Genomic DNA, 25,575 nt, shown 5'->3' with positions numbered 1-25,575 from the left:
ACTAATGTGATGATAGTCAACAGTTTATAATTTTTGTACTGTTGCCTGAAAGGCTTTTAGCTAGCTATGTGTTGTAAACACTCTGTTCTTATCAAGAGATGCACAAACCCTATACCTGAGCTAAAGGAGAGAAAACCATCAAGATTATGCAGTATGTGAATCCTCGGACAAACATGCAACCACCACATTAAAAGTTTTCCAAGCAAGAAATAAACAAGCCTGGTCAGTGGTCACCTATAAATTTTGGTACAATGACCCAAAATTTTGGGTTGATCTACCTGCAATTTGTTGGTAGTAATGACCCAAGGATGTACTTGTCTACTCAGATGCCAGCCATGGTCTCTTCAACCACTAGCTAAGTGTTTGAAATAACCTTATCATCATGACATGGTCATTTTAATCATCTGTTGTAAAATTAACTTGCGTCACAAAATATTTGTTTGTTTACATTAATTAACGAGTCAGTAGTCATCACTAGTAATAACATACATTAATCTATCTGTGACACATGTTCATGATAATTGTTACATACTGCATCTTAATACTTTAAACATACCCACTATGTTCTCCATGTTCACTTGTGATTGTGGGATGTAACAGTATATCAACCATTTCTGTAGTTTAAATTTACCCATGGAGCCGGTTGAATTGAATTTTCTAGCCCGGGAAAAAAATTGCTGTGTAGGACCAGAAACATGTAGAGCTAATTTAACTTAGCACAGCCAGTCCATAGTTGTCCCTCTACACTGTATTAAAATTGATCAGCCAGATAGTGATTTGAGTTTGGGAGTAGCTAAACTGACTCGGTGGGGAATTTGAATTTTGTCGGTCACATGGCAATAGCTAAGTCACCTCGTTTGGAAAACCCAGCAGGACTTTTAAGCTGATTTCACAGCATTAATCACGTAGTTAATCAGTTTTGGAGATGATACAAATATTTGAAGTGTCCACTTACCTGGCAGCGCCCGCCCCTTCGCAAAATGTAAGGGCGGGAGGCGCCAGACATGGTTCGAGCATAGAAGAGTGACTGCTCTGCTCCTGCACCTCTCTTCACCACTCCTTCGCCGTGCTGGATCCCTTCCCCAGGCAAGGCAGGTTCCTTTCTCGTGTGTGCGTGTTAGCTGATTCTTTCGTCGATTAGTGATCGTTATTTGGAGTATTCAACGTTTGTCACCCTCACCCGAACCCTCGCCATGCCTCGACATCGAAGTACTCGTCGCCCTTGACCACCAGACCGGACGGAAATACCTACAGCTCTATCGTGGCCGTGCCGCAGACCGGACAACTACCAGTCCTTGATTGGCCTGTGACTGTTGGTGCATAGATCCTATGACGTTCCTCCCGGTGAGTGGATATGTTTCCATTAAGGTGATCTATTAAGTGTGTGTTCTTCAGCATATTCCAAAGGGGTCCTGTATGCAGTCTTACACCATCAGTAGGCCATCATTATTACATTGCTTGTTTCCTGTCACCTAGTGCAACAGAAACTGATGTGGGTGGGAGGTAATTATTGATCATTAGTTATACACTCATTTGAGTATATGACTGCTCTATTAGAGTATCTCGATCTTGAAAACTGTCCACCCATACCTTGTTGAACAACAGTGGAGGGACTCCAACCCCTTTAATTATCCTTGTAGTATGTTTACACACATCTAATACATATACCTTACCACTTGGTCACTCTGTGCTTCCCTCCATCATGAAATAGTGCATTCATGTGATCTATAATCAAACAATTAAACTTTGGTGTGGCTACCTAAAAATTGATGTGGGTGGTGATGGGAAACAAGGAATATAATAATGATGGCCTTAAAGATTGTATTTCTGTGGGTTCAGTCACGATCTCTTGACAGGTACAGATCCTTGGTGTCAACTATAGTACGTTCGCGTTGAGCTGAATCCTGGGTTTTTGATTAAGAAGCCATACAAGATCAAAGCTTTAAACATAATGTTTATGACGCATTTTTTCGTAAGCCCATGTTACGGGCGCGCACTTAATTGTTGAGAATATGGCGTCCAGTGTACCGTCAGCGAGTGCGGAGCGAAACCCTTTTGGAAAGACGTTAAACAGCCAAACAAAGTATCTACTTATGAAACTATGGGAGTACTTTAAGCAAGAAGCGAAGAAATGTAAAATTTCTATCAACATCACGGAGAGAATCTCGAAGGCCACCGGTATTGTATCATGCCTTCTTTGCTGGGTTTTGGCATACATTACGCCACGCAGGGATTTCAAGGACATCCATTAGAATGGAGCACCGCAAGAAAGGCGGTTTATTTACGCCAAGAAAAAGGTACAAAATGCACTTTGCACAAGCCCGCTCAATTCTGTAATCGTCAGGTACAAATGTTCACGAGTCCATGTTGATACAGACAGTTTTGACCCAGATACTATCAGACAAGATCCATTCATTATACGGAAGGGAGGAAATCTATCGCTCTCAAAGATTTTGGTAAGTTAAATTTTGAAACCTGGAACTTTGTCACTTACTCCGTCTTAGGCCAAACTTAAGAATGATGGTGTTTTCTCTGGGGGTAGAACATTGCTTTAAAGAGTGTTGAGTGATATGGGATTTAAGTACAAGACGATTAATGACAAGAGGTTAGCATTGAAACTGTTTGTGCTTTAATTTCACTACACGTATGTGCAGGGTATGCTATGAGCAGCCCCGCACAGTCCATCAGTATCATAAATATTAAAGACGAACGAGGTACAACAGAACTGAAGGAAGACCAGTTGTGTATTTGGATGAGACTTGGGTAATGAAGAACTTCTAGAGCAATTCCTCATCCAAATCGGCAGTGATAGTGAAGATGGTGATGGTGGTATTAATGAATTGTCCACTAGCAGCACCGGGTCCAAGTCTTCTTCTGGGCTTACTTCATCTGATGTAAGATTGTTTGATATTTGCAGCATTGGTGTTACAACTTGATTTTGTTCCCCAGGAGTCATCAGGTAGCTGGGATTAAACTCTGTGAAGTACATGAAAATACAGATGAAGTACGTGTAAGTGTGTGCACTTTAATAAAAAATATCATTGCTTTATTGTGCTATCAGAAGTTGAACATACCATCCCTTGTATATTTAATCAGTGCAGGAGTGTTTGGAAGTCACTACAGGTACTATCAGCCCAAATTCATACAAACAGTATTATTTCATTTGTTGAAACTTTTAGAGTTTTTTGGGAATGTAACTTCAAAAACAAAATGCTGGCTGGAAAAACTGTGTACATGTGTGGCGAAGTGATGAGAAAAGTATTAAAATGACAAATTGACTAAATGGGAACAGAAGACGAGTCAGCTGTGGTGAATGTGAAGTAAAATACATGTTGTTTGGCTCACTTGCAGGAACACCAATGCTACATAACGGATTTTGAGCTGTTATAATTTGGTTTTTTTCTCTTTTGAGGCTGAAGAAGTTTTTACCTGAATATAAGCAGGCCACTTATCTTCTAAATACAGTGCAACAGTGGCCCCAGCTCTTCTACTTATGCAACTCTGTTTTACACACACAAAATCTGTTTTATTTTTCTTGTAAAAGTGTAGTACAGCCTCTTTCATAAGGGATGGTGAAATCATGTGACGTCTGGCTTCGCCACAAACATGTGTCAACATGACCATCAAAGGGCCGCGCTTTAGAGGCTTCCCCATTGAAAATGTATGGCGAAACTTTACAGTGTCATAACGGGAGTGTCTTACATTCGAATGAAGCGCTTTTAATATATTTTTAGCGGATCGAGAAGCGCTACGTATCGAGCAATACAGGAGCCCCATGCGATGTAGCAATCGTAAGTTATTAATCGTTTTTGAGGGTTCAGCTCAACACGAACGTACTATAGTCACTTTCACCAAGAGTTCATAATATATATACTAAGGAGAGTATCCTACTCTCATACCCCTGTAGAAAGGTGTATCGTGAAGTTATGACGTAATGACAAGATGTTGTGGTTTGTGACGTACAGGAAGCCGTAAAAGTGCAAGAATCGTTAGCACCCTTTCACACTTGTGACGTTCAGGATAGCCGTATTCGCGAATGTCCTAGTAAGAAATGCCTACAAAGCGGTCTTAACCCATGAAGGAACGATTGTAGTTGGGTGAGAAACGCTTAGAGCTGGAGTGAATTTGGTTGCTAGCGACATTGGTAGGCACGCGTTCAATCGATACCATGTTCAACTAATGACATCATTAATTATACAAAGAAAAACGGGTGAACTCAGAAGTGTTATGTCATAACTTCACGATACGCCTTTCTACAGGGGTATATGAGAGTAGGATACTCTCCTTAGTATATATATTATGGACTCTTGCTTTCACATATCTAGAGTAAAAGTGGTGACCATAGTATACGGTGCTTGTGTGTGAATTGCATGTGGTTTAAATTGTGAGTGATGTAATGAATTACCTGTTCAGGCTGTTGTAACTCGGTGAAGAAAGCATGAGACTTCATACTTGTCAACATAAGTCTTACAGCAGGTGTACCTCAGAGTCTTGCTCGGAGAGTATAAACTTTTCAACTATCTGAATTTGGTCACCATGGTTACTGTGTAGTAATCTAAAACTAAAACCTATTTTAGTAAGCATAAATTACTTTCTGTATACTATATATACCAAACCAAAACTAAAGATTTTTATCTTAAGGTTACAGAATAGTTTAAAATGCGTGGGCGGAACAAATTACAAAACCTGCTGAAAACCAAGCAGGGATAAATAATTTCAACAACTGTGTTGTGTTAGCAATACAATTAATTGTGCTTGTTTGTTTTTACTACAGAACTATGACTGTTCTTGGGTGTGTGGTCCACAATAGAGCGATGTTTTGTAGCCAAAAACTAGACTAACAGATTACTGAATCCTTATAATTTCAACACAGGTGACTAAACAACTAAAATATCTAGGTCCTGTGGAAACGATTTTTTAAGTTACTGGTTGTATAGACGTTTTATTGAACTTTTAGTAGTTTTTTCGAGTGAAACAAGCTCTTTGAAGGCTTGTATCTGAGTCACTGGGAAGAAACACGCCAAAAACGCTTCCACAGGACCTAATAAATTTAATATACAGTATCACTATGCCCCAGAAATTCCAATAGAGCCTACAGCTTTTGCTGTATTTGGCGGCGGAAAAAAACATGATAGTGACAGCTGGAGCTGAGCGATGTACGGGCTGGCTTACTTGTGTTACTACAACAAATTGTAGTGTTCCACCTGCCTCAAACTACACTGTAGCTACATAAAAACATTAAATATGAAGGGATTCACCTTCATTTAAAACTTTTCACGCTGCTAGCCTGGTTTTATGGGCTTCTCAAAAAGAATCGATAGGCATTCAAAATTTTGAATGATTGCCCGTGACTATACCGTAACCTTAAGTTTACTAAACTAAAACTAAAATGTTTTTAAACTGAAATTGTTTTTGTAAAAGTGTGTGTTTGTGTGTGTGTGTGTGTGTGTGTGTGTGTGTGTGTGTGTGTGTGTGTGTGTACCTACCTACCTACCTACCTACCTACCTACCTACCTACCTACCTACCTACCTACCTACCTACCTACCTACCTACCTACCTACCTACCTACCTACCTACCTACCTACCTACCTACCTACCTACCTACCTACCTACCTACCTACCTACCTACCTACCTACCTACCTACCTACCTACCTACCTACCTACCTACCTACCTACCTACCTATCTATGTTCGTTTGTATGTACCCATGTGAACAAAATCGTTAAATGGTGAAAAGTAGCCAGGATGTAAGAATTGAAAGCTAAATTAAGTTTGTATTAAACTTCCACACACATAAACTTTGCTCTGCAGTGGTTTCTTCTCAGTGGTCTGAAATATGGTTATGGTGACTCTTTATGGATGGTCTTCCCTTTCGGTTTTATAAATGTTTCACAACTTCAAAACAATGTTGAAGGCCTCTTAAAGCTACCAGAGATAACGTATCCTTTGAGTTGAAAGGGGAGCGTTACCCATATTACACAAACGAAAATGAAGGGTACCCTCAAGGCTTTCTCTAAACAATTTGTGTGAGAAAACACAATAGACACACTATAAAACACTTGAGAAGATACTTCTGTTTGTAATTTGCTGTTTAAAGTGGTTTGTTATAGTTGTGCTTCATTAGCTGTGTATAACAACGTAATTACAGAATTACTAAATAATTCATGAATTTTGAAATACGTATTTACAAATCCAGTTATCTAGCTGAATTAATAATAGCAATAGCATGAATAAAATATACATGGTTGATTAATTGCCTATTTAGTTAGAGTGGGAAAGTATTAACTGCATGGCTGCCTGGTTTCTAGAAGTAGCATAACATCAACTTGTTTACTACTGGTACTAAAACTAAAATGAAAACCTGTACAACAACAACATTATTGTGTTATTCATGGTGCAAACTACACGGCTTACATCACAAGTACTTAGTCAGATACTGCGATTTGATTGGCTCTATCACTATAGTGGAAGTCACACAAGTACAGTGAAACCTTGTTAATAGGGCCACAAGTGGTCCTGTTACTGAAGTGGTCCTATAGAGGATATCCACTAACTTTATGACTGAAAACATTCTAATAAAATGTGATGTTTTCTTACGTCACGACAGTGAACGAATGTATTGTAGTTATGCATGGGAAGTGCGAATCACATAAAGTAGACCAGTTACGAGAGTTTCTCCAGAGCAATAGATTCCTTTACATGTATAACAGGGTAACTGAAAGGAGGAGCTCCATACGTAGTTCATGTGGTGAGTTATAGTCCGAGCCACATTTGCCACCTGCAATTTTGTATGGGATTCAGTTCACTGTCAAAAATTCTTGGGCACGCTAATCTCATTGATCAATTTTTGTTCAAATAATAATATGTGCATATCCATTAATGTGGCCTTAAAGCCTTACTATCGAGGTTTTCAATAAACCAATTTACAATTGATCTAAACACACTATAGTGGAACCTCAGTTATCCAAGGTGACCAGGGGTGGTCCATAAGTCTGAAAAGTCCGTGTCTCTGAAACTGTGTATAAATACCTTAAAATAGCATAAAGAATTTTTAAATATCAGTATTATCAACTACCGTAATAGAACAGTCACTACTCTAATAGAGCAGTCATTTCCGTAGTGTGGTTAACCGAGAATCCGGATAAATGGGGTCCAGATAACTGAGGTTCCACTGTATGTAGGTAGCGTTTACCACAAAGAAAGGTAGGAACATACAATGTACTAACATTACTTGAGACATAATGGTTGGAGAAGCATGAAGTATACTGCCGTTACAGCTTTCAGTAGTTAAAACATGCGCTTAAGAGCAGCAACTTTCGCAGTGACCTTGACTGGCTGGTCAGCTGACCTCTTTACTGAGGGAACATTGTATTAGTTCTACCAGTTTGGTCATGTAGTACTGGCCTTAATAATGAAGTGGTCCGTTCAATAATTTCCGAATGGCTCAGGGCATGTATTGCCTGCATGCTATTAGGAATTACATGAGGGAGGTGAAGTTGAAATATCAACATGTAATGGACATAATAATTACATTACTATCACAGCAAATTTTTAAGGAGTCCACGTGACAAAGTTCAAATGATGTCATATCCGGTCCACAGGGTATATAAGATGCCACGTGTCCCTTCTAGTTCAGCTTTTTTTGTAGAATCTACCTGTGCGTGAACAATGAAAAATAGCAATAACAGTGTGATACACTTATGTATTGAGGGCGGGTGGAAATGTTGATATTTCAACTTCACCTTCCTCATGTAATTCCTAATAGCATGCAGGCATTACATGCCCTGAGCCATTCGGAAATTACATTTCGGAAGGCTCCGTCTCAATATCAACATGTAAGTTTGATGCTACCACAGAAGAAGACAAAACTGCTTTCTCAAAGTACATTTTGTCTTCTGTGTCCTGTAAAGAATGAAGGTAAAATTTTTGAAATGTACTGGCAGATGACCAGTCTGCTGCTTGCAAGATTTCTGATGTAGTTACACCAGCAGCTGCTGCTGTTGAACTTGAAGCCCCTCTCACAGAGTGAGCTTTAAAGATCTCAGTGTTGATACCAGCCTCACTTAAACATGTCTTCAACCATCTGGCTATAGTACTGCTTGTCACTGGTTCATGATTTCCAATCCATGATAAAAAGAGCAGAGTCTTCTTTTTATCTGTTGATAATTCTCAAAATTCTAATGTTCTGACTTCATAAGCCTGTAATGTGGCAACAGGACAAATTGTTTCATCTTCTGTATACCTTGGATAGAAGAAATCTGCCAGAGGTTTTGATGGCCTGCTCTGTTTAGAGAGATGCTGAGGCTTAAAAAGCACACCTGATGTTGTAAAACAGCAGTTACCAATGTCCAGCTTACTCAGGTCTACTGTTCTAGCTGGTCTAGTTAGTGCCATAAGGATCGCCAACTTTAGGGTGAGCTGGCGGAGTGATAAGTTGTCGTTACTACCCCAGCTCTGTACATACTTCAGGACTGCTCCAACATCCCAAAAGGATGAATACCTGGGCAATGGGGGCCTCTCATTGTACACTCCTTTAAGCATCCTTGTAACTAAAAGGTGCTGCCCTATGGGGTGTCCATCTACCTTTGAGTGTAGTGCTGAGATAACTGACCTGTAAGCATTCACTGACCGGTACTTGTAACCGTCACGAAACAATTCTGCTAAGAAATTGATTATGTCCTCTGTAGGTCCAGTAGTGGGATCTCTGTTCTGTGATTCACACCAGCGACCCCACTTTGCAAACAACGAATCATAGTTTGATTTAGTCTTAGACCTCCAGGATGCAAGGAGGAGGTTTGCAGCTTCTGGAGAAATTCCTTGTGATGTAAAGGATTCCCGGAGATTGGCCATGCCAATAGTGCTGGTACACCTTGACTCATTATGAAGTCCTGTTCTGACTGAAGTATCACCAGATCTTCCCAACTTGGAAGAAGCCTGAGAAAATCCTCCAGCATTTCCAGGATGGTTGGATACCAGGGCTGGGATGCCCACAGGGGAGTGATCATCACCACTCTTGCTACCTGCTTTTTTACTTGGTTCAGAAAACGTGCGATCAGGCACCATGGAGGGTTGGCGAATCCCCTCCTCTGAGACCAGTCTTGATTGAACGCATCTGTTCCTTGTGTCTCCGGGTCTGGTCTCCAGCTGTATAATATCGGTAGTTGCTTTGTCAGGCGAGAAGCAAACAGGTCGATTTGTAGAGGGCCCATTGCCTGTTGTATTTGACTGAATACTTGGGGATTTAGCATCCAGTCACAGCGATCTTTCGATTCCTGATCCGCTGCAACATTCTCCTTCCCTGGGAGGTGTTCTGTAATTAGGAATATTTTCCCCTGCAGGCTCCACTCCCTTATTGTCAAGGCCAATTGACACAACAGGGGAGAGTGTGTCCCTCCTAGCTTGTTGATGTACGTCACTGCTGTGACATTGTCCATTTTCATCTGAATTGTCATACTGCGGCTGTGCTTGGCAAAGCTCTGCAGTGCAAGGAAGGCTGCCAATAACTCTAGGTAGTTTATGTGGTGTGAGGATTCTTCCTGTGACCACCTTCCCCCCAGTGCTCAGTTCGCCTTGTCGGGCTCCCCAACCCTTGTTGGAGGCATCTGACTCTATTGTCATACTTAATATTCGAGACAATATTGGGAATTGTATTGGCACTTTCCGGTCCAGGGATATCCACCAATTTAGGTTGCTCTCTGCCTCCTTGGTTAGATTCAAGTTGGCATTGAATTTCATAGTTGCATGCTCTGTTTGGCCAAGGCTCTCTGGAATCACTGAGTTGATCAGAAACTGCAGTGCTCTGTAATGCAATGGGGCTTGCCATATTGCTCTTATGGATGCTGAGGCTTTGCCCACAAACCTTGCCACATCTCTCACTGAGACCCTCTGTTGGTGAAGGAGGCGTTGTGCCAACTGTAGGATCTTCCTCAGCTTCTCTACTGGGAATATTAGATGCAGTATCACTGAATCTACCAGAAACCCCAAGAATTCCATCCTTTGTTGTGGAATTAACACTGACTTTGTCTGATTGACAACCAGGCCTAGGGTTTCGAACAGTTGGGAAATCAAAGGAGTGAGCTGAATCAGCTCTTTCCAGGGCCGTAGTGGAGTGGCTTGCCACCCTGGTGGCCCCAGTTGTTCTTGCGAGGGTGGCTTGGCCAAAAACCCGACTGCTTCGGCTTGCTTGATGGTGGATACACCGTCTTCTTTAGTGCTGCTGCAGCCTCCAGTTTGGTTTTAGCTTTTCCCCCGAACTCTTCACCAAACAAGAATGATGGTTGGGCATCTTTGAAGTCTGAGTCCTTCATCAAGGACTGCAGCTGAGGATTTAGATGTTTCATCAGTCCCTTCCTTCTCAAGGAGGATTGGTGTTGAACTGCATCTCCCAGGAGCAAGCAGACTGGATCATCGGGATTGCTTCTTTCAGAGTAAACTCCTCACCATCAGCCTGTTCCAGGCATGATACCAATGGGGCCATCGCCTCCATATACATTTCTTAGGTTCTAAAAGCTATTTTGTCCTCCTTCACGGCATCTTTAAGAGTTACCTCTACCACTGGTGGCAACGAGGGACAAGTCGTCCACTTTGTGTCAGGCTTTCCATATTTTCCAGCCTTTGCCTTCCTGGTTTTATATTCTAGGCGGGATCCGCAAGCAGTCTCTAAAAAGGCCTCGCCTTCCTCAGACAGTCTGAAACTGGAGCCATCGCTCTCAGTGACATTCTGAGTCTCACCATCCTCGGATGGGTCCTGCTCATAATCGCTATCGCGATTCCCTTCCACGTTGTCGCCATCGCAACCGGAGGTCTCCGGATCATTATTGCCATTGCCATCGTGAAGGCGTTTCTGCGGGTAAACTCTTGTTCCTTCATTTTTCAGCTTGTTCACGTCTTTCTGTAAGGTTGCAACAGAAGCCAATAGTTCCTGCAACAGATTGTCCATCATTGACTTCTCTGGCGGAGTAGACATTCTGTTCTAACGCAATGAGTGCCGAAATTGTCACGAGTGCGGTCACAGCAAAATAAAAAGCCGAACTAGAAGGGACACGTGGCATCTTGTATACCCGGTGGATCGGATATGACATCATTTGAACTTTGTCACGTGGACTCTTTAAAAATTTGCTGTGATAGTAATGTAATTATGTCCATTACATGTTGATATTGAGACGGAGCCTTCCGAAATGTAAATGTAATGTAATGAAAAATACGTTTGGACTTGCTGTAGCTGGCCACTATAACAAGGTGGCCTCATTACTGAGGTGACCACTAAGGATAAAAGATAGAACTACGCTATTTACATACACAATCCCAGAGGCCCTGCTATATGATTGGAGTACATGCATTCAAATAGTGTACCCCTATGCTATGGTGTTTTCCCATAATATGTAGGAGTAATTTTGCGCATCCCATACACAAAATCACTCCCTTGTAACATAGGAATGATTTTGCATACCCAACACAAAATGTGTGATCTGTTTGATAGTGTATCAAACAGTATGGTAGTACTGTTTAAGTAGTTATCACACCGAAAGTGGTGGGCACCACTAAAGGTTCCGCCTTTTAAAAAATCCATCCTGGATCATCTGGAGACAATCTTATGCAACAAAAATCACCTTCACAGAATATTACTAGTCTATCTAAAGAACTAAACGAAGAAAACACTTAGAGGCGGCTGGATATAAACTTGAATTTTGGACTGCCTACCTGCCCGATCACATTCACAAGGCTGGAGGCCAAACAAACCAGCACATGGCCACAATGCCCTCACTAGTGGCATGTGCATTTTGGGGTTCTGACAAGTGTGTGCTCTCTGCGCCTTGTCTTTCCTTTTATCTTCAGTTAAGCTAATCACTTTCTTCTTCATGCAACGGAACCATATTGAGGTATTAATTTCCGTATCAACACTTTCCTTGAGCAGCATATTTAAACACCACAAAAATTATTTAAAGTGCTTGCGCTAGCTGTAAGCATATAGATTATAGATGTACTACTCTATAATCTATGCTGTAAGAGGCACTAGACACCCGGTAGATACCTGTAACTTCACGATAGGTCCAAGACTAGAGATGTACTGATCTACCGATCTAGTATCGGATTGGTGCTGATTTTGAAAATTTGAGAAAAATTGGTAAAACCGATTTTCTGTTGAAGCCACCAATTCATGATACCGATCTTACTGATCACCATTTCTTCAAACATACTAGTCTTCTTCTATCATTTCTTTGCTCCATTTACAAATAAGCTAAAGTATTGTGCCATTTCTTTGCCTGGTGCCCATTGAAACTACGAGGAGCCATATAAGTACACGTGAGTTAGATGTTTTAATTACTGAAACTTATCCTTGAACTTACCAGAAGTCCTTGGCAGAAAACAATGAATAGTGCTACACCATATCAAATAGACTAAACGATTAGAATCTCTGCTACAACAACCTACAAACCATTCCAGGCAAGTATTGGTAGGAGCATGCATTAAAATAATTGTGGGTGCTGTCACTGCTGATTGTCTGGGTGGTGTAGTTGAGGCCACACCCCCATTGGTATTGACTCCAGTAACAATGCTGCAATTGACCACTTAGCTTAGTCTGAGATTATAAAATGCTATAAGAACTACCTGTACAAGATCAGTCAACATATTGGATAACTGATGTCAGATCGGTACAATATCGGTAGATTGGTAATAAACTTCCTAGATCAGATCGGTATTGGTAAAGTTCAGAAAAGTTGAAATCGGTACATCACTATCCAAGACCATGACATGTGAGATGATGCAATTCATCTGTGTGGCTGCCCGTAATTGGATGCTTAGAATTCCAAAAGAACAAGTTCGAAAGATGGCAATGTCAGCAACGTCCTCAGATTTACCCAGGCCCTGTGACTCACCAGGGCATGATTCACAAGGACCTTCTGACCCTAATAGTACGGGCATGTATCTATCACAAAAGTCAGCTCAGTACAACGATGTTGGTGCGACTTGAGCGAAGATCATGACATCTGTGTCATGGCAGTAGGAGCAAAGCTTTTGTATGTCTTGCCAGGGTTTGATGTTCTTGCAGTGGAGCTTTGCCACGTACAAGTGAAAGGTTCATCGAAGATGGAAAAGCCCGAGGATACATTTGACTTGTTTGTAAGAAATGACTTTTCAATGAGTAGAACCTATCCTGGTGAAATGTCTTTGAAAGAAGTTATGACAATTAATTCGGTGTGTTTATTATTTACTGTACATAGTACAAAGGAAAATCATGTGTGTCACTACACATTTGTGTCCTGCAGGAGGAAGACTTCAAACTGGGAGTGATCAATGATGAGCTGTGCCTACCACCACAGGGTGTTGTTGTGGTTTGGGAGTGGGTAGAGTGTAATAGTGATGCAGCAATCACTCATATTTCAGAGACTGAAGCATCGATAGATCATGTTTCTGAGACATCCTTGGCAGCAAAAAGTGATTCTGATGAAACAAACTGTTCCATGGAGAATCTTCAACTCGAAAACTATCAACAAACGTCAACAGTGACTTTTAAATGTATTGGAACTCAACATGATATGCATGCACAGCATATCCTAGAGATAGTTAGCAGCCACTTGGATGAAAGAAAAGCGGTGCCTGTCAACATATATCCTGAACCAACTAACCCAGGTGATTCTAAGGCCATAGCATTCAAATGCTGGATATCAAATGATTGGCATATGATTGGATACAGTGTTAGTGAGGCTTGAGATGAAGTACATGATGCTCAACAAAATGGGAAGATACTTGATGTAAAGTTTCCTTGGGTGAGTTTCCTAATGAACTAGATATGGTCTGGTCCAAGATGGTACGCTGGTATCAATATTACTAGAGTGGGACAGTGGAGCACAACAGTTCACTGTTCCACTAGTTTAAGATGGCATGGTAGATATGTTATTTTTAATTTAATTTTGTGTTGATGTACTAAATGCTCAAACAATACAATAATGCTGTCAGGTGGAGGAGGAAGTACCAGTGGTACGTTGTGGAATTGCGGGTCTGACTGAGAGGCTACCTCTTACTGGCATGGTTGCATGCCTGGGCCCAAAATGCAGCAGGTTGTTCTCATCTAGGAACACGTCTCTTCTTTGGTGTCTTCTTTGGAGGTAAGTCAATGGTCCTTTGTGAAAACAAGTATGATGTATAGTAATAGAATGGAAGCTCAGGGTCAACTCTTCACAAATTCTGCTATAACTTTGTGAATTTCAAACTTGACTTCCTTGGTTGAAAAATTACATCCAATAGCATCCCTCATGAAACACTCAACATCATCAGTGCTGCTAGCCCTGGGGTGTTCAGTTGGTTGCTTGGCATTATAACACTCTCGTCTATGTCATTCCCTTCCTTCAATATCAGTGACCAGTGCTGATAAAGTTTCCTTTGAGAATCCCAGAACATTTTTTAAGCTCCTGGATAACACAAATAACACAAACATGTGAATACATTATAGTTTACCTCTTGAGCAGTCAGTCAGTATTACTGGTACGGTCAGGAAAAAATCACACATTTACATTGATAGTTATTTGAAATGTTGGTGTGGTCCCAGAGGGAAAATTCTGAGAAAAAATTGCATCGTATGTATATTATATTATAGTAGGCTTTATGAATTTTGTCATGTCTTGAAATACATACCTGTTGACTTCCAGCAGTGCAAATTGTATGATTTTCTGTGCCACGGCATCAATTCATCTAGAATCATATTCAACGGGCAGTAGTTATACTTTGAACATGTCAAACTTGAGAGACCACGTTCATCATTAGCTCATCTCCAATTGCAGATAGTCTCAATGTTTATGGCCTCCACATCATAACCCTTCTTTTTCATAAATGTTACCAGCTGGATAGGAAACAGATGCTCTGCATCAACCACAGACTGTTTCCGTGCTCCAACAAGTGCTGAGTATGTCAAACCAGAAGTGGTATCATGGAGAGCTTCAGCGTAACACTCTAGCTTGATCTTCGCTGGCCCTCCACTTCTGGTGTGACTTGTAATACACTGCGTTAAACAATGCAGAAAATGACCACTAAATTAATTACACCAGTACCTTTATTAAATGAGCCTCGTCTTCCCATTTATAAAAGATAGCCTTGGTTTCAGGATACTCTTCTGGAACATACAGGTATGTACAAAATGGAACCCCTTGTGCCTCATAACATCAGCACATTCAAACTGAGCCAATATTGATCTTATCTGCCTTCACTAATAGGCAATGAATAAACCTCTAAAATTACAAACAGTATTTAGTGTAGCTCACTTTAACACAACCATATGAAGTACCTTTGAGTAATGGTGGGATTTAAAATTTTCAATTTACAAAACCTATATAATTTGGCATAAAGACCCTACACTAAACAATCCTCTGAGAGTAGATATGTGTAGGAGTCCTAGCCTATAGGTGCAACATTTTGTGGACCAACAAATATCACGAGTGGTAAGAGTTAGCAAGTCAATTGTGGTGACTAAGTAATGTTTTGTGTTCAAAACAAAGTGATCAACAATGTGTAACCATCTGTAATGATTCATATACAAACATACCAGACTTCTTCCAGGTATAACCAGGTGGAATGGTCCTTGGCCTCAAACGTTGCAGTATATCTTCCATACTGATTTCTTGCTCTCTCCAGTTCCATATGTCACGGAGGACATTCTGGGGTACCACTTCATTGTACAGCTTAGCTACAACAGTGCCATCATGGAGACTCCCTAATAAAAATGTATTGTAAGCTACTGTAAGTACAAGTATGACGAGTTAATTACCTTTCAGTGTTAACATTGCAGTTAATTTCCAGTGGGACATCTTGCTATATTTAGTACACGTTTTGATATATTTAGTACACATCTTGCTATATTTAGTACACATCTTGCTATACTTAGTACACATGTTGGTGCGAATCTACGATACTGACAACGGACATGTATATCCCTTACTACGTAAGTAGTTGAATTCTCCGTCACTACTAAATCCTAAGTGTCATTATGTTTCATAGTCACCATTAATACATGTATTAATAAAGTACTTGAGACTTTCTCATTCCTAGGGACATCATCTTCTTGCACAATTCAGAAATAATTCTTCGAAGATCAACTTCTTTAAGGCCAGCATATGGAGACCACTGTACTGGTATAGCATAAGATTTCTTGTCTCATGCATCAGAGCTTATCATCAGCACAAATATATGCATGGCTGGTTCCCTTCTGAAGTGTCTGATTCTTTTGGTGAGCTCACTTAATCTTTGTCTGATTTGTGTAAGTTTTCTAGGAACGTTTGATTGATGGAACAACTGAGATGTACAATTGTTTATACACTCCCGTCAGCTCACTGTACATCTGGCGACATTCTATACTGATGTTTTTCAACTCTTCAACATCCCAGGATAAACTAAACATCGTCTGATCGGTGGTACCACCACTTTTCTCCTCACAAGTACTATTAGCAGTATGTAGTTCTATAGGATTTACTGCATTCAAATATCTAATCTCTTAAATGATAACTCCATACCAGTGGATGTAAAATTAATATCTGAGGAGATGGTAGCAAGAGGTTCTCAAGATCCTTCTTTATATAGGATACATCAGAGGTGTTTAGACCAATTCTTCTCAACCCTTGTTAAGGTGGTTTGTTATACAGGTGTTGGAGTTTCCCATCATTCAGATCTACATCACCCGACCATTCACCAGACACTAACTGCCATAGACCTTTAATGACATCTGTCCCATCACCCTTGAAACAAGTTTCTTACGCATTGCTACCTGAAATTTATAACCCAACTTTGTGTACAGACCATATACAAATTAGATATTTACTTGTATTTATGGTCCAGTATTAAAATCAATTGAAGTGATGTCTCAATATAACGTATGCTCTGACAATCCAGGGATATTCACCAAAGCCTAGCAGATAACAGTATTATAACAACTTTGTATGAAATTGAGGAAAATGTTTTACAACTATTACACACATGTACCTTAGATGGATCTTAGGGGTACACTATGATATCACATCTGCTTGTGACACAGGTTCTTGACTCCACATTGATCCTGTAAATACCTTACACCATTTAGTCCCAAACAACACATACATCGTTTGCAACCAAGTCCAGTAATTGGGAGGGCAGGTTATCTAAAATAATACAAATGGTCATCATTCTTGTGACATAAATCCATACCTACCTGCTAGGGATGCCACGACATAGAAATTTTTATGTCACATGTCATAGAGATTTATGTCACGACATGTCATATGTCACGATATAAGCAATTCTTAAAGTTTCACAACTGAGGCTGCTACTTATGAAACTGTAGAGCTATTTTGATTCAAACATGCTTTCAAACATTCAAACATCAGCAATATTAACTATGACATCAACAACCAACATTGCTCATACTTATTTGTCAGTTTTTCTCATATTTACATCAAATTTGATCAAAATGAATGGAAAAGTGTGCATTATTAGGAGATATTTATATCACGACATAAAGAAGCCTATGTCATATCATATCATGGAGCTTTATGTCACGACATGACGTATGTCACGACTATCGTGGCATCCCTACTACCTGCCTAGCCGATGATGAAGTGAAGAAGTTTACACTGTGTTCTATGAGACCCATCGGCATTCTCTTTGTCAGCAGAAGAGAATCTGACTGATCTGATCTCATTGGCCGTAGTGCTTTGGCCAGCAGATAGATGACATTAGTTCGATGACATTGTTTCAGGTGTGCCATTCCATGTACACAAAGTTGCAAAAAGTCACTAGGAACACAGTCAGCATCACTATTTCTCATCATAATCTTACCAAGTAAGTTTGTTAACACTACACATTGCTGATCACATGATAGCACTTGTAAGTGTTCTCAGCACAATTTCTTGATTTCCTCAGGGCCTGATTTATGAACTGAAATATCACCAGATGACAATTCTGACAGTACATGTCCTACTGTTATTGATGAGGTGCACTGGGATACTTGTAAACACAGCAGTGGTATATAACTCGAGATCATCGGTGAAGTTGCCATTGTTGCAAGAGGCACTGTTACACTTGTAAAAGACGTTGGATAAGCAGAAATACTACCAGGAAATAATGCTGACGCTGCATGTCCTACTGTGATTACACTGAAGTGGTGCTGCACAGGACAAAGTTGTTGTTACTGACAAAGACGATGATGAGACTACTGAATATGTACTTGGCTGAGTGACTGACACAGAGGAACTACTTGAAAGCTGGGGAACAATAGGCAGAGATGATGATAACTGCACTCTGGTAATGACAAAGCTGGCAACATTACATTAGGTGTTGGTAACTCACTGTGTTGGCATTTGCGTAATGGCTGGTGGTTGAGAAACAGTTGGTAACAGTTGCACAGAATTTCCTTGTGACGATTACTGTTATTCCTTTTTGGCTAATACAGGAGATGGAAACTGTTTAACCAAAACATTCAAAACTCTTGCTCTACATAAAGCACCTATATGTATCTAAAGATTACATTGTTACTTAAATATAAATTTGGCTAACTTGTTTGGCGATGAGCAGATTGAGAATGAAGCTGACCCAGCATCTTCCCAGAACTTTTCATGTTTATACGTTACCCAGGTCTTCCCATCAGTATGGAACAACAGGAATAGAATAAGTGCATGTTCCTCTTCATTCAACCATTTCAAGTTTGCTTGCTCTTGTCTGGGAAACAGAACTCTTCCTTTTGTCTCATTAGGTAATCTGGAAAAAGGTTGCTCCCGCTTAGGGGTTAGGCACAATCCACGCATTTTACTGACAGTATTAGTCCATTCTTCCACGGTTATATGCAAGGCGCCTTCTTCTGGGGTAAAAAGGTTCTTACTACCATGAGTCGCTATCCCAGTTCATCTCTATTTAAAATGCACCATAAAATAACTGCTTAAAGTGAGGTTTGGTGAGGTTCAATCCACAAAGCAATAACAATAAACTGGACAGGTGTACAACATCAATCAGAGTATTAAAAAACGATGAGATTAGTAGGTTTAAACAACAATGACAAAGCACAATACTCAAACACATTACATAATACACATTATGCAATGCACGTGGGCTTGTCCTACCTCCTCTGGATATGTTCTAAATATTGTGGATATTTCATGGGCAGATATTTAAATACACACGTACCTGAGGGAGCAAGTTACATTGTAAGAATGGCTACTGGTAAAAGCAGAGATAGCCAATGCCTATGGCTTCATGGCAGTATGAAGAACATGGGTTTAAAACAACTTGAAGATGTTGCTCAAGTGGTAACGATGACAATCAGCCAGTGATGTTGCTCACTGATCAGTCTGGTGCTACTGACAGTATTATGAAGCAACATGGTTCAATATGGACCACACTCACGTACAGATATAACACACATAGAGGAGTGTATATATTTGATTACTTGATAATCCTTATATTTCAAATAATTTAGTATTGTGACCCTCTACCACTGCAGAAGTGTATAAATCATTTTCTATGTTTCCTTTGCAGTTAGGGCATAATACAGTGTACAGCTCACTTACACCCTGACCTCTCTGGAGCTTCACGTTGGTTTATATCAATGTTGTATGCACATCTCACAATATTGGTGGAAACATCCTGCTACTAAAGCTAAGTTTGTTACCGGACTCATCCTGTTGTTGAGGTACACTGCAGTACCAATAGTTTACCAAGGGACAGAGAAGCTTAGTAAATGCCTAGAACTATGAATATGTAGGACTTTGGTGTGTCATTGATAGTGTAACAATTTTAGAAATAGGTAATGCAAAAGCTGGCTGGGCGGATCTCTAATACATCCAATAACCCATGAGCTGTTTTTAGATTTTGCTCCAAAAGGACAAGTGAGCTTTCAGCACAGCTCACCCCTTCTTCTACTGTCTAAGGACGGGCCCCACTTACTAGATTTTGTGTAATGGAGGGTTCGTAACTACATTAAGTGAGTTCTCAAGTATGGGGAGGCCATACAATTTTTGAAAAGCGACAAAACTTGTTAATCGTAATGTCTTATATAAAACTTAACTGTACCTGTTGTTAGAGCTCAATATCTTCTTTCCTGACATATGAACAATTAAATTTTTTTCTCCATAGGCGCTTGTATACAGGTAACAGTCCCCCAACTATCACGGCCATTTTTATTTTTGTGATGTTATAAAACGTCATTGTGGATAAGGCTCACTGTATCACAAAGTGCATGAAATGTGCACTATGCCGCTCTACTATTGGAACATATTTTCATTTAGACTATGGAAACCTTCAGTGGCTATGTAGCAGTGGCTCATGCTACTATTTGATTTTGTCATCAAGTTCTACTCAAGGTGAACTGCCACAATGCTTTCAATAGCATCAGTCATGTTGCTCCTTTCATGTTGTTGAAGAGAAGTTCTGTTGTTTGTCTAGCTTGCCTCAGCTTACTGAGACTCCATCATTTCATCTGCTACCAGTGGCTAAAAAAACTATTTTTTACAACTAGCCTAAACCTGAGACCGGGGGGGGAGTGCATATAAACAAATTTTCTTTGTGTTTCAATTACATATTTTGTATTTTGTGCTCTATATTAATTGTCACGATTGTTGTGTAGCAAAATGTCACTGAAGGGAATAATTGAAGGGATTTCAGGGGAGTGTGGGAACATATTTACCTAGTTGAAACATAATTGTGGTGAGATTGAATCTGGAAGCAATTTGAGATATAAGTGACTGAGATCTGAAACTAGGAAATGGCAAACAAACTTACAGTGACGTACGAGTCAATTCTTTATTGTTTTATAAGATTTTAAGACAATTTTTTATATCAATAGTGAACTGTGAAAATGACCATAACTATAAGTTGCAATTTTTAAATTAGTGGACCATAAGCAGAAAATTTTTGAAAATGGCAATTTCAAGCTGACTGGATCTTGAAGTACTTTTGTCAAATCCCTGTAAACATGCACAGCACGTGTAATGTAATTTTTGACTTTATTCTTTTCTGTGGTGCAGCTTGCTATTTAGTCTGACTTTTACAACTAGCCAAAAGTCATTTACAACTAGCTTTTTGGCCACAACTAGCCCCTTTTTTAGCCCCTGTCTGCTACTGGATCAAGGCAACCCCTTGGGTCCACTCCTTTTTAGTCTAGCCATTCATATCTAATAATGGCACTCTCCACAGTCTGTTTTAGAACTATCTTCATCCTTGGGGCTCTCCTTGAACCTTGAAGATGACTGTGGTCCTCAGGATGCATAGCATACTCAGTGGACCATTGGTCTAGAGCCTCATGGAGGAGACAAGAATTAACAGTGATGTAAGATGGAGGAAGCTAGTTTGAAGGACTGTGAAGGGAAGAAAGATAACTGGGCAAACTTAAATCTGTAGCACTACAAATCCCCAAGTCTCCTTTAGCAGCAGGGAGAATAGGCTGAGCCTACGCAGAGAAACTGGTGATAACAGGGAATTACACACCAACTCACCAAACTTCTCTGAAAGCCCAGAAACCCTCCAGGATGGAGAAGTACACAGGAGGTAAAGGAGCGTGGGAATAGCAAAGTAATGACACAACATGTAAAAGCAAACAAAGTTTTTGAACGTGAAATAATAGTCAAATACTGTCAAGCTTGGACTCAAAACTTGTAGGATAGAGCATCAAGAGTAACTGCAATATATACTTCACACTTGTAAACACAGTTGGGACAAACTGCTTTGTGAACACCATTTTTCAGCTCAGGGCTTGAGTTGCCTCCTCAGAGTCTGGAGTGTGGCTTGGTACTCTCCCTGTACCTTCCTTGGCGCTAAGCTGGATAAAGAGTCTTTGAGGATTGCTCTTGGTCTACATCATGGTGTTCCCATTGTTGTAGACCACACATGTTTGTGGTAGTAAAGTGTTTGTCTTGCAGATGTAGTGGTGGCTGTATTCCAAGTCATACTGTAGTGAATGAAACTATTCATCATGATTTTGTGTCTGGAGGTGAGCTATCTGCTGTTTTAGAGCCTGTCAGGTTTTGCCATAATGATGGTAAGAGGCCAGATGGCGTGTTCTTGATTCCCTGGTGGTTACCCTTTACCTGGGACTTGACCAGTTCAGACATCCATGGGTTGAGCAATGTTTGCTTCTCTGTCCACAGAATGGTTCAAGTGATGACCAGTTTAACTACTTGGTTTGAAGATGAAGCTGTTGATTGTATCAAACTGAGGTACTCCAAGTAATCATGGTGCAAGTCTAATACCATGTAGAATAGTTCCTGGAGGAATACTGTGTCTGTGTTGATGTATCTTAAGGATGAGATGAAGTATAGACGTACTACTGGCTCTAGTGAATCTCTTCTGTGTTAACATGTCTCAGTACAATGTGAACTTCTTGGCAAAGCTGTCTTTCTTCTTCCCTAGTTGTTGACTTTAGTGCATTCATTGTACCCTCACTTATCTCAGCCTAAATGTGTCTTAGGCAATGATAAAAGTGTTCGGATAACTGAAGCCCGTACATTTATATATGGAGCTCTGTTGAAATACTCTAATAGAACGGTCAGCTCCAATTTCGGATAAACAAGGGTCGGATAACTGAGGGTGTTGGATGATTTACTATCATATATAAACCACATAGAGGAGTATAAATTATATATTTGACTATAATCCTTGAATTTATATATTTCAAATAATTTAGTATTGTGACCTCTACCAGTGTAGCAGTGTATAAATCATTTTCTATGTTTCCTTTGCAGTTAGGACATAATACAGTGTACGGCTCACTTACACCCTGACCTCTCCAGAGCTTCACGTTGGTTTCTATCAATGTTGTATGCATATCTCACAATATTGGTGGAAGCATCCTGCTACTAAGGCTAAGTCTGTTACCGGACTCATCTTGTTGAGGTACACTAGATCCCATGCTGCACCAATAGTTTACCAAGGGACAGAGAAGCTTAGTAAATACCTAGCACTGTGAATATGTAGCACTTTGGTGTGTCCTCAAAATGTCATTGAAAGTGTAAATATAGAGTTATTAAATGTTATTGAGGACTCATCTCAACATGTACAAAAAACTGATTGTATTATAATATGATACAGACTCTCTTAACCTTTAAACCCCAGCACATAGTCCAGAAAATTGAATTTAAAACCCGCCAATTACTTATAGTGCCTGAGATTAACCTTTATAGCTAAAGATTGAGCTTGAATTCGCTAAAGTTTATTTCACCAAATACAATTTAGCTCGCTATTCACCAAAGTTTACCCTCACCAAAGATTCCCTCTATACAGTATGAGCTAGAATTACTAGTCAGTTTAATAGTGCTAAAAATAGTTCTTGTTTTTCTTATCTCAGATGTACCTACATGACTGCTCTATTAGAGTATTTTGGTTCACACATTTATACTGATCTTATAGAGTAAAAAGAAACAAAGTTTTCAGTAAAGATTATCTTTCTGGTCTACACTGAGTTTAGAACAAATTTCATTAACAACACACCACACTACTAGTGAGATGTGAGCAATTGTATGGCCTCCTCATACTTGAGAACTCACTTGATGTAGTTACGAACCCTCCATTACACAAAATCTAGTAAGTAAAGCCCATCCTTAGATCGGCGTTGGAAGTAGAAGAGGGGATGGGCTGTGCTGAAAGCCCAATTGTCATTTTGGAGCAAAATCTAGAAACAGCTCCATGGGTTATTAGCTGTAGTAGAAATCCGCTCTGTGCCCAGCCAGTTATTTAAATCCAGTAAAGTTGGAGTTCTTGTAATTTGGCTCATCTGTATTAGTGTACACACATTTAGACCCCTGAAATCAGGACACCTGACTAATAAGGACACCTTGATAATCAGGACACTTGTCCATGGTCCCATTTGTATTAGTGTACACACACATTTTGTAATGTGTTTGTGCATGTTACCATAAATGATAAAAAATTGGCAAGTTTGGCGACTTGAAGGAATTCACCTTTATTCACCAGTTAATTTATATAATTCAATATTGGGTGTGTGGTAAATATCAAAGTAATCCGCCAACATATGCTGACTAGCCAAACTGCTAAGTTTTCACTGTTGAGTGTTACAAACTTCACTAGAAACTTCACTACAGGTGTTATTTTGTTCTTTGTCACACATTCCTAGAACATTACAACAGCTGGGATCACATTTGGAACATCACAAAGAAGATCATCTTGTAATGTAACTAGTAAGTGTGTCATAGTGGGGTACACAGGGACTTTCCCTAGTTATTATGTCGTGTGATGTCATCACAGGATAGATGATGATAAGGACACATAACAAGATTGTTCTTCAAATATTTCAAACTGTATAGTTACAATTGAAAACACTACAAACCTATTTCTATCATAAAACATTATTATAGTGATTGTCATGTGACCCCTACCCTACATAGTGTATCTGGTGTAACACACCTCAACTGTGGTGTGTTTGAGAACTATTTGATGTGTACCCTTTTGTGGTTTTTGATCTTGTGGTTTAGTGTCATCTATCTCCTACTGCTAGTTGCAACCAGGGTCAAGAGTTTTTGATTGGCTATATTTTGCCTTGATCACTTGATTTCAACTATAAAAGAGCCTTTTATCTTGATTGTTTACTGTAAAAGTCTAGTAAATTCTTGTGGTGCTAAAAGTTAGCATTCGCAAAGGTGCTTGACTGCCACTTTTCGAAAGTCTTGATCATTGATTCACTGTACAAAACTCCCTTGATCACTTGATTGGGCCCAGTCGTAAGTGTTTAACAGATGGTAAAAGTGACTACCCCTAGAGTGACATCACCATATATTACAGGTGTTACCACTAATCCTGTTTTGGTCACATCACATGTGTTGAGGACTTGTTCATATAGTTTGTTTCATCATAGATTTCTAAACCCTAGGGGTATATAAATCTATGGTCTCATTAGATGGTTCTCTCAGGCAGCGGCGGCGGAAGTAGTTGATATGAGGGGGGGCTGGGCTGACCCAGACTTATTTCTATAGTTTGGTAAGGTGAGACCAAAAAAAAAAAAAAAAAGGTCGCAACCAACTGACAAGAGCTTTCCACCTCACCAGCTACCATTCTTAGCTGATAAACTACATAAAAATCCTTTCATAGCTCGCTACACACTGACTACCTTATTAGAGTGACTGCTCTATTAGAGTATCTCGATCTTCATCACGGTTTTCAGCCCCACTCCAAGAAAGATAATTTCGGTGTGATATCATTCTGAGGGGGGGCTTTAGCCCCCTAGCCCCCCCCCCCTTTCTGCCGCCTATGCTCTCAGGTCTGTAATGATGTAGTAACTATTTGGCAATATACAGTGACATTGTGTGGACATGCAAGGATAGTGTTGAGGAGTATGTGTACATGTGATTGTCCAATGTTAACTGAGGTTGTTGAAGAAAGTATTCAACACGAATTCGAATCAACAGTACAGAAAAGGTCATTATAGCCTGAGGACTAATGTTTCATAATAATTGTCTTGCATGCCAGTTCATATGATGGCTGGATGACCTCAACAAGCCTACAACACAATGTGCTCACTGCTCAGTACTGTTTAATGTTCTAATACAGGGTGTGCCTATATATCGAAGGTTGCTAATGGGTGGTTTTTCTTAATGCAGCTGCAGTCATCACTC

General features: G+C 40.0%; 2 long non-coding RNA genes across 7 annotated transcripts; both read left to right on the top strand.

The window, feature by feature from the left end:
- The first annotated feature begins 954 nt into the window (after positions 1–954).
- On the top strand, positions 955–24,335 carry LOC136241583 (uncharacterized). Of its 2 annotated transcripts, none has more exons than XR_010694344.1 (4): positions 955–1,086; positions 1,142–1,344; positions 24,081–24,144; positions 24,212–24,335. It is a non-coding gene; the product is annotated as an uncharacterized lncRNA (long non-coding RNA). The 2 variants fall into 2 exon arrangements; XR_010694345.1 differs by having other exon boundaries at positions 956–1,091.
- Positions 1,992–3,568, top strand: LOC136241122 (uncharacterized). Of its 5 annotated transcripts, XR_010694170.1 has the most exons (7): positions 1,992–2,297; positions 2,345–2,456; positions 2,505–2,605; positions 2,655–2,894; positions 2,950–3,010; positions 3,062–3,123; positions 3,180–3,568. It is a non-coding gene; the product is annotated as an uncharacterized lncRNA (long non-coding RNA). The 5 variants fall into 5 exon arrangements; XR_010694173.1 differs by having other exon boundaries at positions 2,505–2,894; positions 2,950–3,004; positions 3,065–3,123; XR_010694171.1 differs by having other exon boundaries at positions 2,505–2,894; positions 2,950–3,004.
- Positions 24,336–25,575: the final 1,240 nt, after the last annotated feature.

This window comes from Dysidea avara, chromosome 12, assembly GCF_963678975.1.
Source record: "Dysidea avara chromosome 12, odDysAvar1.4, whole genome shotgun sequence".
Lineage (NCBI taxonomy): Eukaryota > Metazoa > Porifera > Demospongiae > Dictyoceratida > Dysideidae > Dysidea > Dysidea avara.
This window is presented reverse-complemented; position numbering and strand designations above follow the sequence as displayed.